We start from the raw sequence: 20162 nt of genomic DNA, 5'->3' as shown, positions 1-20162 counted from the left end.
CATGTTAAAGGAGTTGATTCACATCATATTTAATCAGCGTGATCGGGGGATCAAAGAGGACAATCAATATGTAGATTGGTACCCTAAGTGCACAATTTAACTAGCCTCATCTGTTTTACCTCATAAATTATCTCTCCTTACAGCTCAGGTGGAAAAAAAAATAAAGTGAGATACGGGTCCTTATGCAATTCACGGTTTCTCCTGAGTTTTTGCCTAGGAGATAACGATCACACTCTTCTTAAAATAGCCTTTCAGCAAATTGCAATAGAAAAAGTGCCCAAATGTAGATGAAAATGTACTATCAGGGCTGGAACCCACTAGAACGATTTTTTGAGCGTTTAGGGAGCGCTTTGAATCGCTAGCGTTTCCCTTAAATGCTCTGCCAATGTAAATAAATGTAACAAATTCCACAGTATCGATTGCGATTAGCAAAATCGCAATCGCAGGGCATGCAGCATTTTGAAAGTGTTTGCGCTTCAATGTAATGTACTGAAGCGCTGGCAAATCGCTCATGAATCGCTACACATAGCGATTTCATTACGATTGCAAACTATAATGAAAATTATGATACATTCAAAAGGACAATTCAGAATTAAAATCACTAATCGCAAATCGCTACACAATCGCTGGCAAAAAGCTTACACTTTTTAAAATCGATCCTAAAAGCGCCGGAAAACGCTCATGAAATCGTTTACAAATCACTTATTAAAAACGCTAGCGATTGTGCTAGCGATTTGCGATTTGTAGTGGGTTCCAGGCCTCAAAAGGATTTTGAGTATTGGCTTGCTTGTTTCTGTTTTAAAAAGCATTTTATTTACAAGGTGTGAAAATATAAAAAAAAAGTGAATTGCATAATGGGCCACAGTATGTTTTGTGAATTAACCCCAAGAAGGTAAGACAAGGAAATTCATATATCAGATGCTTGTAATACAATTATGAAATACTATTTTTTGTATTTTATTTGTGTGCATATACTTTTTCCCAGGTTAATACTCATAATAATTTTGACAATGACTCCATTTAAATGTTGCAAAAGATGCAAAAAAAAAAGAAAAAAAAGGAAACATTTTTGTACGTCTAAAAAAAAAAGACAACAGCTTTCGTTCTCGCTGACAGGCCTTGACAGGGAGTCGGTGGGCTTTTTGCTCCTGCACAGGCCTGGCCATGCGTATCCTTCTTCATCCCGCACAGGCGAAGGACGCTATTGTGGATGGGAACATGAAGAAAAATGGCCAGACCTGTCGGGCCTGACAGCGAAAATGAAACTAGCTGGCAGCAGGGGACCAGAGGCTCCATAAGTGACTATGAGTGCACGGGACGGCTGCAGGGGGCTGGTAGAAGCCCCAGGTGAGTAAAACTGATTTTTTTAATTCTGGGTTAAGTGTCCCTTTAAAAGGCATTTTACTAATAAGATGTGAACATAGGTGAAAACTTGGAGAAAAAGTGAATTTGATTAGGCCCAATGAATATTTCTTCTTACAGAGGAATTCCATAAAGTGTTTTGTGTCTGAGATATTGCTCTAGACACTGAATGGCAATATTGTCCACAATGGAGTCAAACTTGTTGGCAAACAGATGTTGTTGCTTTAGTATCCATGGCAAATCTCCAGTTCCATAAGTACAGATACCACGTACATAAGCACCATGGCAATGTTCATACGGAGCACCCTCCTTAAGATCCCCGACATATAGATCCCATTTTACCAGTCTGGCAATAGCTGGTAGATCAGATGTGTCATATTTTCTGTGAGTCGGGATCGAGCCAGGAACCTCCACCATACGATGCAGGGTTGCCCAAAGGTATTCATCTGGACTATAACTATCTTTTTCCCATTCTACACCTTGGGGTCATGAAAGTCTCTGGTGATGACCACATAAGCATTCCCACTGAACATATGAATGCCATCTGGTGGTGGTTCCTTCATTTCACCAGTTTTCTCTATGTCCTCAGTGATGTTATATTTATATAACCAACGCTCTTTTTTGTGTTCTGATGTTGGTTCACTCTCCATATTATTTTTTCCATTTAGAAGCGTAATAATTTTCACCATCTCAGCATTAGTCTTTATGGGAAAGTCAGTGCCACAGGTATTGAGAAGGTATTTCCATTGGACATGGCTCTTCAGCAGGTCTTCCATGCAGTTGAGATCAGCTTGAACTCTAAGCCAAGAAGCGTAGACTACTCTTTCCAGTTTGGATGCCACAAAGACATTGTCAAAACAGGCAGTTATGCCTCTTACCGCTTCCTTGAATTTCTCGGGAGACTTTTCATCAACATGAACACAGTAAATGTTGTGGGGCCTGTAAATGGCTCTCAAAAGCCTCTCAAACATGTCAATCTTTTCATGGATCACCATGGAAAAAGCAATAGGGAACTCTTCCTCTTCTTTACTCTGTGAAGCTGTGATAAATTTACGAATATTCTTATACCTCTTGCAGTTCTTGGTTAAGTTCAGATACTCATCTTCTGTTGGTGGGAAATGCCTTTTGTCAACTTGTAAATGATAGAGCGCTTCTTCTATGGCCTCAGTATCCCCTCTTATGATTCCGGAGCAGTTGACATCACTCGAAGGGGGTAGTTCAAGATATTGTTTGCAGCCTAAGTCCATCAAAGAAACACTGGAGAAGCCATCTAAGTTACAATCCAGTTGCTAGTATTGTTTACACCAAACTAGTTTCCAGATCTTTTTCTGCGTAGTAAAGGCTTCTGAATCTTCTTCTAGTTTATATATGTTTTCATTATCAGGTTTTGATCTTAGAAGAAGTAACTCACTGTGAACCAGAAGTCTTAGAGGGCGAGCAGGGTAATGTGTAATTGCCATTATTCTTCTTTTGCCCATTGTTCTTGCTTCATGAGATTTAGGAGAAAAACTAAACTGTTGAACTTGGCTCTTCTGAAACGGATTGACACAAACAACCTCAGAATAGTTGATGCAGTGCTAAATACAAGGCTCTCAATTTAAAGCGGCATAAAATACTGACATAATATTCAATAAAAACATGTTTTCTTACTTTTTATATGCCATACTGTTATCATATTTGCATTTGTGCATAAGTATAATTCATCATTTACAAATTATACGTTCCCAAAAGAAAAGTTTTTTTGCTTCGTGAGTTGACTTTGCATTTTATTAATAACTGGTTTTATTCATTATGCATTGAATTCAGAAATGCTTTGAGTGTCTGTCTGTGTCCAGCAGCTCCTGCACAGTCAGAGAATGTGTCACATTCCTCACTTGATACATTTAAGTAAATACAAGATAACATAATCTACACTTCGGATGCGTCCACATTTAGAGCACTGAACTTTCCAGCCCTGTGTGTAACCCTTTGCATGCTGGTCTAGTAAAAACAAAAATGCTGGTTGTAAATAATATGCTGTAAATTATTTTTTAGAGCAAAGAAGAAATGTTGGGTTTTATTCCGCTTTAATTTCCTTGTCTCAGTGAATTCAAAAGTCAGACTTAAAAAAAATAAATAAAAAAAACGAAAAACATTTAATCTTTTCTGCAATGTGTCCTCTTCAGAGGAAGAGTTTAATCAAATATCTAGGAAAAAAAACTTACTTTTTGATACTGCTGGAAACAAAATAATAATTCTGAATTCATTTAGTAGTTTTATTGCTCTCTGTTCCCCTAGAGGTTTTACTTTACTTTCTGTCTCAACAGGAGATCAATCTCTCCAACCAACAGGGCCACAGTTAACAGGAATAAAAACTTTTTTTATCACAAGGTGAAGATTAGTGTTGGGCAAACATCCAGATGTTCGGGTTCGAGAACGTTCAGCCGAACGGTGTCCCGATGTTCGGTACGTTCGTGCCGAACACCGAACATAATGGAAGTCAATGGGGACCCGAACTTTCCTGCTTTGCAAAGCCTCCTTACATGTAACATAGACCAAATTTTCAGGGTATGTGGACAGGGGGGGTGGGTATAAGAGGAAACTATTTTTTTCCGAAAGGACCTTATAGTTTTTGAGAAAAACGATTTTTAAGTTTCAAAGGGAAATTGTCTTTTAAATGCGGAAAATGTCAGTTTTTTTGGCACAGGTAACAACAATCTTGTATTATTTTCAAAGCAAAGCAATGAGTTTTGTCGCCATGCAGTGATTAATAAATAGAGATGGGATATTACGGAAAGTGGCAACGCTAAGCCATGATCCCAGCAGTACACGCTGACTGTGGCAGTACAGTGGCAATAAGACAATGCTATATAGTATGCTATATACTGGTGACGGACGGAAGTACTACTGATCCCAGCAGTACACGCTGACTGTGGCAGTACAGTGGCAATAAGACAATGCTATATAGTATGTTATACACTGGTGACGGACGGAAGTACTACTGATCCCAGCAGTACACGCTGACTGGCAGTACAGTGACAATAGACAATGCTATATACTGGTGGCGGAAGTACTACTGATCCCAGAAGTACACGCTGACTGGCAGTACAGTGGCAATAGACAATGCTATATACTGGTGGCGGAAGTACTACTGATCCCAGCAGTACACGCTGACTGGTAGTACAGTGGCAATAGACAATGCTATATACTGGTGGCGGAAGTACTACTGATCCCAGCAGTACACGCTGACTGGCAGTACAGTGGCAATAGACAATGCTATATACTGGTGGCGGAAGTACTACTGATCCCAGAAGTACACGCTGACTGGCAGTACAGTGGCAATAGACAATGCTATATACTGGTGGCGGAAGTACTACTGATCCCAGAAGTACACGCTGACTGGCAGTACAGTGGCAATAGACAATGCTATATACTGGTGGCGGAAGTACTACTGATCCCAGCAGTACACGCTGACTGGCAGTACAGTGGCAATAGACAATGCTATATACTGGTGGCGGAAGTACTACTGATCCCAGCAGTACACGCTGACTGGCAGTACAGTGGCAATAGACAATGCTATATACTGGTGGCGGAAGTACTACTGATCCCAGAAGTACACGCTGACTGGCAGTACAGTGGCAATAGACAATGCTATATACTGGTGGCGGAAGTACTACTGATCCCAGAAGTACACGCTGACTGGCAGTACAGTGGCAATAGACAATGCTATATACTGGTGGCGGAAGTACTACTGATCCCAGAAGTACACGCTGACTGGCAGTACAGTGGCAATAGACAATGCTATATACTGGTGGCGGAAGTACTACTGATCCCAGCAGTACACGCTGACTGGCAGTACAGTGGCAATAGACAATGCTATATACTGGTGGCGGAAGTACTACTGATCCCAGAAGTACACGCTGACTGGCAGTACAGTGGCAAATAGACAATGCTATATACTGGTGGCGGAAGTACTACTGATCCCAGCAGTACAAGCACGCTGACTGGCACTACAGTAGTATGACTAGGAGGCTGGGGGGGGGGGGGGGCCCTGGCTAGCCTAGCTGGCGAGAGAGTCTAACCTGACTGCCTACCCAAAACTAAAACCAACTTCAAGTGGCGGAGAAATGACGCGGTTCGGGTATTTATTTACCCGAACCAAGTGACCCGCTCGGCCAATCGCAGTGCGAGCCGCGTGTTCGAGCCCGAACCACGTGACCCGCTCGGCCAATCACAGCGCGAGCTGAACGTTCGGGGAACGTTCGGCCATGCGCTGTCAGGCCGAACATACGTTCGACCGCATGGCCGAACGCATGGTCGAACACCATGAGGTGTCCGGCGGAGCCCGAACCGAACTCGAACAGCCCAAAATCCGGGCGAACCCGAACAGTGGCGAACACTGTTCGCCCAACACTAGTGAAGATGTAAAACCCCCAATAGCTGGAAATGATGCTCAATCTAGTTTCCTCCCCTCTGATCCTCTCCATTCTCAGGGCACACTGAAAGTACACACACATTAAGAAGACAATATACAGAGAGATCACCCTCCACAGTGAATAACTATGACGCATGTTGGATAATTTCAGACTGAATACATGATTGAATTGGCGAGCTACCATCCCTGTTTATTTCCACTCCTCTCTGCTCCCCTCCCAAAACAATCGGACTAACTACTCCACTCTGAATTACTGTACCCTGAGATGCTCAGTAGATTTTATTATTAGTATAATTAAACTTTATTTACAAAGTGCTGACAAATTACCCAGCACTGCACATTAGATAGGGGAGACATTACAACATTAAACAATGTTACACAGACATTACAGCATTCAGTGGTGCTCAAAATAGTGACATAACGTACCTATGTGCACGTGCAAGTGCCCATGAACGCAACACCATATGGCACCCGTGGGTGTATTGCGCTCGTATCTCTTGCAAAACAGATTATTTTGTTTTGCAGGAAGTGGTTCATTAACCCAGTCCAGGTTTATTAACTCACTGATGATGTATGATGTCCTAGGAACACTGTGCTGCTACTGCACCCCCCTCCTTCACACATACAACCCACCTCACGTGGGGAAACCCAATGATGACCGTAATCAGCTAATTACGATTATGTGAAATTTACTGTAAATTTTTGCATTTACGTTTATACGTAATTACGATTTGTGAATTCAATTGATTTCATATTTGTGATTCGTAATTTAGCCTAAAATTTTGCATAATTTTTGCGTAATTTAGTGCCGACTACCACATACGGGGCAGTGAATAGCAAAGCGCTGCGTAATATGGCGCTTTATAAATACAATAAATAATAATAATAGATGGTAGTGACACCAAAATTGCTACATATGTAAAGGAGAATCGTGGGTACAAGTAAAAAAAAAAAAAATAAAGATTTTTGCAAAAAGACCTTGTAGTTTTTGAGAAAATCGATTTTAAAAATTCAAAGAAAAACTGTTTTTTAAACTAAAAAAATATGACAGTTTAAAAAACATGTTTCTTTGCATATTTAAAATCGATTTTCTCAAAAACTACGTCTTTTTGAAAATTCTTTTTCTGACTTGTACCGAACTGTGAGAAAACGCGGAAAAGCCGCCGCGTGTACTCAGAACAAGGCGGCTGATTCCGCGTCGGACGCGGCGGTTGGCACGTGTAGGCCTACATCTAGTAGTATGGCCGAACGCAGAGAAACCGCCGCATGCCTTGATAGCGGTGCGGCGGTTTCCGCGTCCAGCGCGGCGGGTGCTTTACATCACATGTCTGGTGTGGCTGGGACTGATGTGGCTGGGACATGTCTGGTGTGGCTGGTCCACACAGGTTCAGAAGGACGCGCGCTGAGAGGCAGAACTTATATGACAGCCAGAAGGGAGTCAGCTGACCAAGCCGGTCAGCTGACGGCAGTACCACTTCCCATTGGTCCAGCACTTAGGGGAGGCGCTGGAGAGCGCCTTGCTATATATACTGGGTGCTGGTCATTCTCTGGTTGTCTGCTGTTGCGATCACTACGTGGTAGCACTCAGACCTGTTTGTCAGAATCTGTTATTCTCTAGACTAGTTCCAGGGTGTTGATGACTACGGAGCTCACACCCAAGACTAGGAATTAGCTTTACCATCCTGTTATACTTCAGACTAGTTCCAGGGTGTTGATGATCAAGGAACTCACACCTATAGACTAGACATTGTTGATTATTTGTTATGACCTCCTGCTTTCCTGACCTCTCTTCTGATCTCTGATTTGGTACTTCGCTATATCTGATTCTCGGTTGCCAAACCTTGCTTGCCTTAGGACTCTGTATTGTCTCTTCCTCTGTATCTTATCTGTCTGTCTGTTGCCGACCTGGCTTGTCCGACCTCGAGAACTATCTCCTCTGCTTAGAGATAGTTCACAGATCTGTCAGTGACACTCCACCATTGGTGTCACTCACACTCTGGTCCTTCCCACTCTCAGCCTGACTCCTCCCCTTGGGGAGCCTCAGGCCTCTGGAAGGAGCCTGCTCTTGGGCAGTGTCTCTTACTGCCTTGCACCCTCAATACGGGTGCTCTCCTCAAAGTATTACAGTTGCACCAAACACTCTCTTTACCCAGGGGTCCAGAGGTTAGAGATATATCTGATTATCGGTGATACTGCAGATCATCAATAATCGGGTATATATCTGTATTCTCGGTGATACTGCAGATCACCGGTAATCAGATCCTCTCTGTGTTACACCGATCGTTACACGAACATTCTCCTTAACCCCCCTGGCGGTTTGCAAAAAATCCGCCAGGGGGCAGCAAATCTTTTTTTTTTTTTTTTTTTTTTTTTTTTTCATGTAGCGAGACAAAGTCTCGCTACATGATAGCCGCTGCTCAGCGGCATCCCCCCAGCCCCTCCGATCGCCGCCGGCGATCGGAGATCAGGAGATCCCGTTCAAAGAACGGGATCTCCTGGAGGGCTTCCCCCGTCGCCATGGCGACGGGCGGGATGACGTCACCGACGTCATCGACGTCGTGACGTCAGAGGGGACTCCGATCTGCCCCATAGCGCTGCCTGGCACTGATTGGCCAGGCAGCGCACGGGGTCTGGGGGGGGGGGGCGGCCGCGGCGAGAGGAATTGCGGCGGATCGGCGGGTAGCGGCGGCGATCAGATGCTACACGCAGCTAGCAAAGTGCTAGCTGCGTGTAGCAAAAAAAAAATTATGCAAATCGGCCCAGCGGGGCCTGAGCGGTGCCTCCCGGCGGCATAGCCCGTGCTCAGCACGGGCTTACCGCCAGGGAGGTTAATATATGTAGCAATTTTGGTAGCAATAGCATGTACGGGGACTTTGCTATTAACCGCTGAAGTCGGCACAAAATTTTGCAAAATAAAGTGAAATATTATGTACGAAATTAGTTACAATCTTCTTTCATATTTCACATTACGATTACGATGCGTAAATGCGAATTTCAATGCAAAATTTCACATATGCGAAATTTCGGCCTACCACTGAACGCCACCAGTCCGGGGGGTTCATGCTTTGTTAGGAGTTAGATTAAGTTCTGGGAGAAGGAGTGACAGCTCCAGTAGGCGCTGAAACAGCATAAAGGTTGCCACACACGACACAAGTTTAAAAAATAATTGTACATTCAAAAAGTACAAACTATTTTTCTGACTAATTTGAAAAATACAACCAATGGACTCCACACATCTGTGTTCTGGCTTATTTTTTTTTTCTTGTGGGTGAGTGGATTATCAGTATTTTCTATTCAATAATGTAAAAAAACAATACAATACAAAAAAAAAAAAATCCACTAAAATTATTACGTTTACTATTATTATTGATTTATAAAGCGCCAACATATTCTGCGGTACTGTGCAAAGTAAGAAAAGCAAACGGGGGGGTTCATAATAATGCAGGCAAAGGTATTGTGACGGATTGCGGAGAAGCCACCGCGCCTTCTGACAGTCAGGCGGTGGCTTCCACGCATAGAGCGGCGGTTTCCCCGCGGCGGCATGTGGCTGGTTTTGCTGGACCTAGTAGTGCACACAGATGGAGAGCTACACGCGCGTGCGCGCGCCGCAAGACAGGCTCTTTATACCAATAGGAGAAGGGTCAGCTGATCGAGGCGGTCAGCTGACCCCAGCTCAGTTGCTGATTGGTTGATGGGAGCTGGGTGGCGCTGGAGAGCGCTCCACTATATATATCTCTTGCCGTTCAGTTGCTGGTTGTCTGGCGTTGCGAATACCTATGTGTTAGCACTCAGACCTTAGTCAGATCCTTCAGTGTGGTGGAACCAGGAGGATCTGGGAATCCACACTTTTTACAGTTTACTGTGTATTATCTGTGTTATTCTTTAGACCAGTTCCAGGGTGTAGAGACCAAGGACCTCACACCCAGACTAGGGAATCTGTGTTATCATTCTGTTATACATCAGGCTAGTTCCAGGGTGTAGAGACCAAGGACCTCACACCCAGACTAGGGAATCTGTGTTATCATTCTGTTATACATCAGGCTAGTTCCAGGGTGTAGAGACCAAGGACCTCACACCCAGACTAGGGAATCTGTGTTATCATTCTGTTATACATCATGCTAGTTCCAGGGTGTAGAGACCAAGGACCTCACACCCAGACTAGGGAATATGTGTTATCATTCTGTTATACTTCAGGCTAGTTCCAGGGTATAGAGAACACGGACCTCACACCCAGACTAGGCATTGTTTGATATCTGTTATGACCTATTGCTTTCCTGACTACTCCTTTGATCATTGATTCGGTACCTTGCATTTCTGATACCGTTGCCAAACCCTTCTTGCCTTGGATACCGAATCAGCTTACTGTTTTGTACTTTATCTGTCAGTGTGTTGTCGACCCGGCCTGCCCGACCCTTCTGGCTGTCACCCTTCTCTTGGGGGCTCAGCCTCCTTGCAGGGGTCCTCTGCCTCTCAGAGGGGGCACTGCTGCTAAACCAGTCAAGGTCTCCTTTCCCTGGAGTCCTTGACTGCAGTAGAGTCTATCTCTACTTATTGGACCACCTTCTACCCCAGTGGTCCAATTTCTACTGTTGCACCAAACACTCACACGCTTCAGGTGTCTAGAGGTTATCAATATATCTATATTATCGGTGATTCTGCAGATCATCAATAATCGGGTATATATCTGCATTCTTGGTGATACTGCAAATCACCAATAATCAGATTCTCTCTGCGTGTTGACACCAATCGTTACAGGTATAAATCAATATACAAAATACAGAATTGGTTCAAAATACAGAACTGGTAATTACAGTGACATTGTAACATGAATAAAAATATTCAACAAATTTCAAAAGGGCGAGAGATCCCTGCCCATGCAAGCTTACAATTTAAAGGAATGGGGGGGGAGGGAGCAAACCTCATACCTATATGCAGTGTGTTTTAGGTTATCTAGTAGTACTAAAAAGATCAATATATCACTTTTTTTTGTGATAGCAGCAATTTGTCATTTACCAGAAACTTCAAGCTTTGTGCATATCCTCACATGTATTAATAGGTAAATGGACCTGTTTGTCAAAAAAAAAAGTTTTTTGTTTAATCTTTAAAACAAAGTCTTTTTTTTTTTTCTTGCAATACCTTTTAATGGCTAACTGATAAAGTTAAATGATGCAAGCTTTCTGGGATCTAGTCCCCTTCTTCAGGCATATTTCCAGATGTTAGCTGTAGTAAAACGCTGATGCGGGGAAATAGCAGACATGAAGATGGCAGTTGTGCTGGTTACAGTTTAGCAGTTAGATGTCAGGTGATCAGCAGGCTGGAGCCAGTGAGCTCATGCAAGCAAACATGAAATCTAGCAGGTTTCTGAAGATCATGAAGCCAAGTCAATCATGTTACATAAGGAGTCATGAATCCCATTCCACAATTTAAACCTTCTGTTAATGTCTTAAACATCTTCATACATTTGTACTGAGAAATCTTTCTTGCTTGTTCATTTTTGAAGTTACCCTTAAGAACAAGTACTTTGAGATCTTGCATGCTGTGTCCTGGTTCACAGAAGTGTTGGCCCACTGGTGTGTCCATTTTACCCTCATTCATTTTAAAGCGGTGATGGTTCATTCTTGTGCGCAGTTTTTGTCCTGTTTCTCCTATATAGATTCCTCTTGAGGGGTATATCATGCAGCGTATCATGTAGACAACATTGGATGACTCACAGGAAAATTGGTCTTGCATTTGATGATATTTCTGTGAGTTTGGTATTTGTATTTGGCTTGTGCACAAGATATAAGGGCAGGTCTCACACCTTGTGTTATTGCAGGGTAATGTGCCTGGAGTTTCTGGTGTAGATAATGCACTTCTGATAATCATTTGTCTCAAATTGGGAGGTTGTCTGAAAGCAAGCAGTGGTAAATCAGGAAAAACTTCCTCCAGGCGTTTGTCTTTGTGGAGTATCAGTTGCAGGGCTTTCGATATCTTCCTCAGTGTCTTTAATCTTGGATTGTAGGTGACCACTATTGGGATTCTGTTAATTTCAGTCTTTGGGGTATACTTCAGTAGTTCCTTTCTAGATTTTAAAGTTGCTCTGTGTATTTGATCGTCAACGATTTGTGGATGATAACCCTGATCTATGAATATTTTACGTAACGACACAAGTTGTCTGTCTCTGTCCTCTGAATTAGAACATATTCGGTTATACCTCAGAGCCTGGCTGTAAACAATAGATTTTTTTTGTGTGTTCCGGGTGGAAACTATTCCAACTATAAGATTGTTTAATCTTATAAATTGATTTGCCATTTTGATAGTGGTGAACAGCATAGTAAAGGGTGCAGAGTGGAGAGAATACTCCTCAAACAATTTTTGAAAGCACATAAAAAAATCCTACAATAAATTGAAGCATTGAAACAGTGAGTAGGAAACACGTTCTTCCTAAAGGTGGCCACTAATGGTCCAATTTCTAGCGAAAAAATCGTTCGAGCGATCAAAAATTCTGATCGGACGAAAAAATCGTTCACTACACCATCAACTAACCAATCATTGCTTCCTATCTATCACGACCAACAAGAAAATCCAAATTTTGGTTCGACGAAAATTCAATCGGACGATTGTTTTTATAATCGTTCCTTATCGATTGTGCCCATCAACTGAGGTTATTTACAACCAATCCAATCAGGATTTCTGATCGCTCGAACGATTTTTCGCTAGAAATTGGACCGTTAGTGGCCAGCTTAAGATAAGACAACAACATCAGGAAACTACTGCATGTAGCATGAAACAGGTCATTTTAAAGCCAGTGGTTACCGATTTAAAAACCAAAAAGTCAGATACTTACTTAATGAGAGGCAAGGCTCGGTCCTAATGAGCCTTCCCTCTCCTCTCCCGGTGCCCTCGGTGCTGCGCTGGCTCCCCCGTTCGCGTCCGCTGCCGCAGGGACTTCGGTGGTCTTCGGGAGCACTCGGGCTTCCGAAGACGGGCCGCTCCATACTACGCATGCGCGAGTGCGTTATAGAGGGCGCTCGCGCATGCGTAGTATGGAGCAGCCCGTCTTCGGGAGCCCGAGTGCTCCCGAAGGCTTCTGAAAGCTCCCTTCGGCACGCGGAAGTGGCAGTATTTGACCGAACTGGTCGAATACTGCCACGGGGGATCCTGCGCGGGACCGGGCACCGGGAGAGGAGAGGGAAGGCTCATTAGGACCGAGCCTTCCCTCTCCTTAGGTGAGTATCTGACTTTTTGGTTTTTAAATAGGTAAACATTCACTTAAGGGAGACGTATGCTGACTCTAGACTGTGGGTTGTTCCTAGTCACATGCAAGGTTTCACATGTAAAATCTGAGTAGTGGAAACTCAGACTAACAGAAAAATAGCCAGAATACCAGATGTCATAAATAAACCCAAAAGTCATTTACTGAATGAATGCACAGGGACAAAGTTAAAACTCTAAAATGAAGGAGGGGGCAAGGGGCTATTGACCAGTGTTGCTTGCAAAGTAATTTTTCGTATTGAAAATGTCTTTTTCAATTTCAAGAAAATCTTAGCAAAAACGCATTGTATTTTTGCAATATGGTCAAAGGAATATCAGCATTTTTGCTCTTCAACAATCCTATCAAAAAAAGTCAAACAGACTCGGTATAAAAAGGTCTATGTATATACAAAGTAATCCAACAATCATAAAGTGCAGAGTAAACGACTGCCACCGATGAGATGTGTCCCACATACAAAGTGCCAAAGTGCATCAAACCTTGCTGATCAATCAATATATTGCTGAGAAATATATCCAGAATAAATGTAAAAAAAATAAAAACTAAATAAATAGATTCAATTCATAAGTGTATTTATTCTATAAAAAATGGTACAAAAAAAGTTAATGAAAAGCCAAACAAGGCATTAACAAATAAATAAGAAATTCAGAAGCAGTGATGATTGAAAATGCGGTTATTCTTTTTGCATAAATTTTTGCAAAAAATACTGTTAAATTCGACTTTCAAATGAAAATTCCATCGAAAATCATTTTGTAATAAGTTTGTGATTTTTCACATATTTACAAACTTCTGTGCTGAAAATAAACAATTTTGCACTTTTCAAATTTTTTTTTTTTTGCCGTAAAAATACAGTAGTAAAGCAACACTGACCAGTAGTAAACTTTTAACTGATCACAAACTATGTTGTAGTGATGGCCCGAATGGTTTGCATGTAGAGATGAACGAGCCTCCTATTTTTGGTTCGCAAACTGGGTTCGCGAACTTCCGCGAAAGGTTCAGTTCGTGCGAACTTTTGCGAACCGCAATAGACTTCAATGAGGATGCAAACTGAAAACTAGAAACACTTATGCTGGCCACAAAAGTGATTTAAAGATGTTTCAAGGGGTCTAACACCTGGAGGGGGGCATGGCGGAGTGGGATAGACGCCAAAAGTCCCGGGGAAAAATCTGTATTTGATGCAAAGCAGAGTATTAAGGGCAGAAATCACATTGAATGCTAAATTGCAGGCCTAAAGTGCTTTCAAACATCTTGCATGTGTATACATCAATCAGGTAGTGTAATCAGAGTACTGCTTCACACTGACACACCAAACTCACAGTGTAACACATCGCAAACAGCTGTTTGTGTAGTGACAGGCGTGCTGGACTGGTGCGCACCATGGCGAGAGTGCAGGCCGTGGTGGTTTTCAAGCCCATATGGTCGCCGGGCTGTGGTGGCTCAATGATAGAACAACAGTGACTGTCCAGCTGATCAAATTTGGTCTGTCCACAATGAAGCAACGACCTTATTATCTTCTTGTATGTAGGTAGGCATAGGTAGGTGCCCCAGTATAGATAGGTAGGCATAGGTAGGTGTCCCAGTATAGGTAGATAGGCATAGGTAGGTGCCCCAGTAGTTAGCTAGGCATAGGTAGGTGTCCCAGTATAGGTAGATAGGCATAGGTAGGTGCCCCAGTAGTTAGCTAGGCATAGGTAGGAGTCCCAGTATAGGTAGGTAGGCATAGGTAGGTGTCCCAGTAGAGGTAGATAGGCATAGGTAGGTGCCCCAGTAGTTAGCTAGGTATAGGTAGGAGTCCCAGTATAGGTAGGTAGGCATAGGTAGGTGCCCCAGTAGTTAGCTAGGCATAGGTAGGAGTCCCAGTATAGGTAGGTAGGCATAGGTAGGTATCCCAGTATAGGTAGATAGGCATAGGTAGGTGCCCCAGTAGTTAGCTAGGTATAGGTAGGAGTCCCAGTATAGGTAGGTAGGCATAGGTAGGTGTCCCAGTATAGGTAGATAGGCATAAGTAGGTGCCCCAGTAGTTAGCTAGGCATAGGTAGGAGACCCAGTATAGGTAGGTAGGCATAGGTAGGTGCCCTAGTATAGGTAGGCATAGGTAGGTGTCCCTATATAGGTAAGTAGGTGCCCCAGTAGTTATGTAGGCATAGGTAGGTGTCCCAGTATAGATAGTTAGGCAGGGCCTGGCTGGCACGGTAAGAGCAATTACCAGGTCCAGCTGCAACAGATAGGGCTGTATAATGCAGTTTCAGTGGGCAACACAAAAAAAGAACACATCAGGAGAACATTAGCTCTCAAAAGAGCTGTTGAGCGGTGCTATTTTAGCAATAACAATCAGCCAGGAACAAGCTAACAAGCCTACAAGAGCCTAACTAATCTTTCCCTATGAGAGTCTGCCATCAGCTTTCCCTTCACTAATTAATGCAGGCACACAAGTGAGTGTAATGGCCAGCGCTGCCTGCCTTTTATAAGGGGGGGAGTGGCTCCAGGAGAGAGTGTAGCCTAATTGGCTACAATGTGCCTGCTGACTGTGATGTAGAGGGTCTAAGTTGACCCTAATGGCGCTCTATGGGGGCGAATCGAACTTCCGGAAAAGTTCGTGTTACATGGCGAACGCGAACCACTGGAAGTTCGCCTAAAACTGTTCGCCGGCGAACCATTCGGGCCATCTCTATTCGCATGCAAACTTATTTGTGCGAACATCGTGGGTTTGCATTCGCAATTGAACACGAACTTTATGTGAGTTCGACCCGCCCCATACTACATCTTTGGGCTGAACTTTGATCCTCTACATCACAGTCAGCAGACACATGGCAGCCAATAAGGCTGCACTCCCTCCTGGAGCCCCCACCCACCCCCTTTATAAAAGGCAGCAGCATCTGCCATTTTCTCACTCAGTCTGCTGCTGAATCAGTGAGAGTAGGGAGAGAGGATGCTGCAGAGATAGGGAAAGCTTAGTTAGGCTCTTGTTAGGCTTTTTAGCTTGCTCCTTGCTGATATTTATTGCTAAAAAGCACCCCAAAACAGCTATTTTGAGAGCTAATGTTCTTGTGATGTGTTTTTTTTTTTTTGTGTGGCCCACTGACACTTGCGTACACAGCCCTGTCTGTCACAGCTGGCCCTTGCTAATTGCTATACTGTGCCAGGCCCAGCACATTCACTGCATACCTGTTCAATGTACCTGTGTGTGTGACAGGTGCACATTTGTAATACCAGTCTGTGCATACCTGTTCACTGCACCTGCGTGACAGCGCGCAGTTTTATATTCCAGTCGCTGCATACCTGTTCAGTGTACCTGTGTGTGTGACAGCTGCACATTTGTAATACCAGTCCATGCATACCTGTTCACTGCACCTGCGTGACAGCACGCAGTTTTATATTCCAGTCACTGCATACATGTTCACAGCACCTGTGTGTGTGACAGCTGCACATTGTATTGAAACCAGTCTGTGCATACCTTTCACTGCACTTGTGTGACTGCACATTGTTATACCATATCAGTAGTCACTGCATACCTTTCACTTCACCTGAGTGACTGCACATTGTATTAGTCAAGTCAGTGCATACCTTTCACTTCTTCCCCCCCAATATGGACAAAACAGGCAGAGCCAGAGGCAGGCCACCCGGCGGGTCTGTTCGAGGTCATGCTGTCGTGATTTCGTGTGGCCCTGGACCAAAGTACAGTGTTCAGAAGGCACGTGCCATCAACCCCCAAGATTGTCAGGACGTAGTTGACTGTTTAACACCTCATCTTCCTCAGCTTCCTCACGGAACCGTGACATATCTTCCTCCTCCTGCTCTGATTCTGGCAACCCACTTAACACTCAGTTGGCCGCCATCACCACAGGCAAGATGTTTTAAAGCACGTTATGCCTCAAATTTAGCATGCAATGTGATTTCTGCCCTTAAATCCCCGCTGTGCGTCAAATCTGTAATTTTCCCCAGGACTTTTGGCATGTCCCCCTCCAGGTGTTAGACCCCTTGAAACATATTTTCCATCACTTTTGTGGCCATAATTAGCATTTGTAGTTTTGAAAATTCACGTCCATTGAAGTCTATTGCGGTCCGCAAAGTTCGTGCGAACGCCAACTTTTTCGGAAGTTCGTGTTCGAGGTTCGCAAACCTAACATCGGAGGTTCGAGCCATCTCTAGTTATGCATAACCGGCCGGCAAGTCATCAGCAACATCACAACACATACGCAATGCAGAATGCCTTAGGCCCGGTTCACATTAGCGGCTGCTATCCGGAATCGCCGTGCCGGAGCCGTGCCGGAGCCGGACCGCATGCGGACCGGACAAAACGGACGCACGGCATAGCAATGAAAGTCTATGCGACCGTTCACATGCGTCCGTTTCGTCCGGACCGGAGCCGGACCGGATCCGGACTCCGGCGTCCGTTCCAACATGCGCTATTTTTTGGTCCGGCTGGTCCGGCTGACGTATCCGGACCGGAGCCGGAATGTTGCATCCGGCCAATGGAAACCAATGAGAACCGGAGAGCGCACAACACACTGGCTATAAAAACCGGATGTTGTACCACACTTCCTATGCTGACTCTATGGTATGGTGGCCATTTTGGATGGGGACCACATGGCACCAGCGTTCACAGAGTGGAGCAGCAGTGACTTCATGCTGGAGCTCTTTGGCAGCAATATGGAGCAGGATCTGTCTGATAGCGAGGGGGTGAGGCCCTACACATCAGAAGACCTCATCCTACAGGTGCAGCAGGTACCAGCCCTGTGGGACAAGGGGGATGCGGACCACAGCAACATCAAAAAATGCAGAGGCCTGTGGAAAAAAATTGCCAAGCTGTATGTGGAGGACTTTGAGAACTTGAGCAAGAGACAGCAAGGCACAGAGGGTATGTTGACTAGAAGTTTTTTGGGGGGGGGCTTGTGGTTTAAGCTTGTGATGTATTCAACTTTTGCTATGGATTTGTGTCACCCACGTGTTGCCCACCCACCCGTGGCCCACCCACCTGTTCCCCACCCACCTGTACCCCACCTGTGATGTATCCCACCCACCTCTACCCCACCTGTGATGTATCCCACCCACCTGTACCCCACCTGTGCTGTATCACACCCACCTGTACCCCACCTGTGATGTATCCCACCTGTGATGTATCCCACCTGTGGTGTATCCCACCTGTGATGTATCCCACCCACCTGTGATGTATCCCACCCACCTGTACCCCACCTGTGATGTATCCCACCCACCTGTACCCCACCTGTGATGTATCCCACCCACCTCTACCCCACCTGTGATGTATCCCACCTGTGATGTATCCCACCCACCTGTACCCCACCTGTGCTGTATCCCACCCACCTGTGATGTATCACACCCACCTGTACCCCACCTGTGATGTATCCCACCTGTGATGTATCCCACCTGTGGTGTATCCCACCTGTGATGTATCCCACCCACCTGTGATGTATCCCACCCACCTGTACCCCACCTGTGATGTATCCCACCCACCTGTACCCCACCTGTGATGTATCCCACCCACCTGTACCCCACCTGTGATGTATCCCACCCACCTCTACCCCACCTGTGATGTATCCCACCCACCTCTACCCCACCTGTGATGTATCCCACCCACCTCTACCCCACCTGTGATGTATCCCACCCACCTCTACCCCATCTGTGATGTATCCCACCTGTGATGTATCCCACCCACCTGTACCCCACCTGTGATGTATCCCACCCACCTCTACCCCACCTGTGATGTATCCCACCCACCTCTACCCCACCTGTGATGTATCCCACCCACCTCTACCCCACCTGTGATGTATCCCACCCACCTCTACCCCACCTGTGATGTATCCCACCTGTGATGTATCCCACCCACCTGTACCCCACCTGTGCTGTATCCCACCCACCTGTGCTGTATCCCACCCACCTGTGATGTATCCCACCCACCTGCGATGTACCCCACCTGTGCACATAAAACATACACAATGACCAATTATTATACATCAATTTATTGTAAAAAATTAATACATTTAAAATCACTCAAACTTGAAACTCCAAAATAAACACATTTCAACAAAACATATTAAAAACCAAACATTCACCCTCGTCCAGGTGGTGTGGTAAAATAAAGTCTCAGTTGGTCCCTGTTCCGCAGTGACACTACCCTTGGCCTGGTTGCATACCTCCGCAGGGGCATTAGTGGAAGCACATTCGGGGGTTCCGGAGTCTCTCTTTCCTCCTGCCGCACAAAGTTGTGGAGGATGCATCAGTGATGAGCGAAAATGCAAATATTCTTTTCGCCGAATTTTCGCGAAAATAAGTACTATTTTCATTTCGAAAGGCGAAAATTCGCCGAATATTTTCGCATTAATTTTCGCCTAAAGTCCGTTTTTTTCGCGTTGAATTTCTAAGCCCCCTTACAAGCTAGAATCACCAAATTTGCAGGGTATATTAAGGAGATATGTGGGTACACGAGGAAAAAGAAATTTTTCAAAAAGACCTTATAGTTTTTGAGAAAATCGACTTTAAAGTTTCAAAGGAAAAAAAGTATACATTTAAATGCAGTAAATGACGGAAGCAGTAGATTTGGGCGCATGAGACAAGTGGACAAAAAGGGCGCCCCATTCACTTCCATTATAAATATCGTTTAATTGGCGCTGAACAGGGAAAAAAAGGCGCCGGAGATTTTTAACGTTTTAACAAACGGCGCCCGGAGATTTTTAAGGATTTATAACTATGTTTGTGATGATTTAAGTTTACAAAATGAGCCCGTGACGAATAACGTTTATGAAGATACTAAATCACTATTTCTAAAACATTTCTAAAACATTATTATCCACCCAAAAAAATAATTTACATTTTTTTCTTTACATTTTTTATTTATTAATGTCTGTAAAACATTATTATCCATAGGGGGTTTTAGGTTTAGGCACCAACAGGGGGGTCTTAGGTTTAGGCACCAACTGGGGGGTCTTAGGTTTAGGCACCAACTGGGGGGTCTTAGGTTTAGGCACCAACAGGGGGGTCTTAGGTTTAGGCACCAACTGGGGGGTCTTAGGTTTAGGCACCAACTGGGGGGTCTTAGGTTTAGGCACCAACAGGGGGGTCTTAGGTTTAGGCACCAACAGGGGGTCTAGGGGTTAGGCACCAACAGGGGGGTCTTAG

General features: G+C 44.4%; 1 pseudogene; it reads right to left on the bottom strand.

Annotated features, from left to right (window-relative positions):
- Positions 1 to 1476: 1476 nt before the first annotated feature.
- Positions 1477 to 10962, bottom strand: LOC137525903 (beta-1,3-galactosyl-O-glycosyl-glycoprotein beta-1,6-N-acetylglucosaminyltransferase 3-like; annotated as a pseudogene).
- Between the last annotated feature and the right edge of the window lie 9200 nt (positions 10963 to 20162).

Source organism: Hyperolius riggenbachi, chromosome 7, assembly GCF_040937935.1.
Source record: "Hyperolius riggenbachi isolate aHypRig1 chromosome 7, aHypRig1.pri, whole genome shotgun sequence".
Taxonomy (NCBI): domain Eukaryota; kingdom Metazoa; phylum Chordata; class Amphibia; order Anura; family Hyperoliidae; genus Hyperolius; species Hyperolius riggenbachi.
Note: the sequence above shows the minus strand (reverse complement) of the source record. Positions and strands in the feature narration are given on the sequence as shown.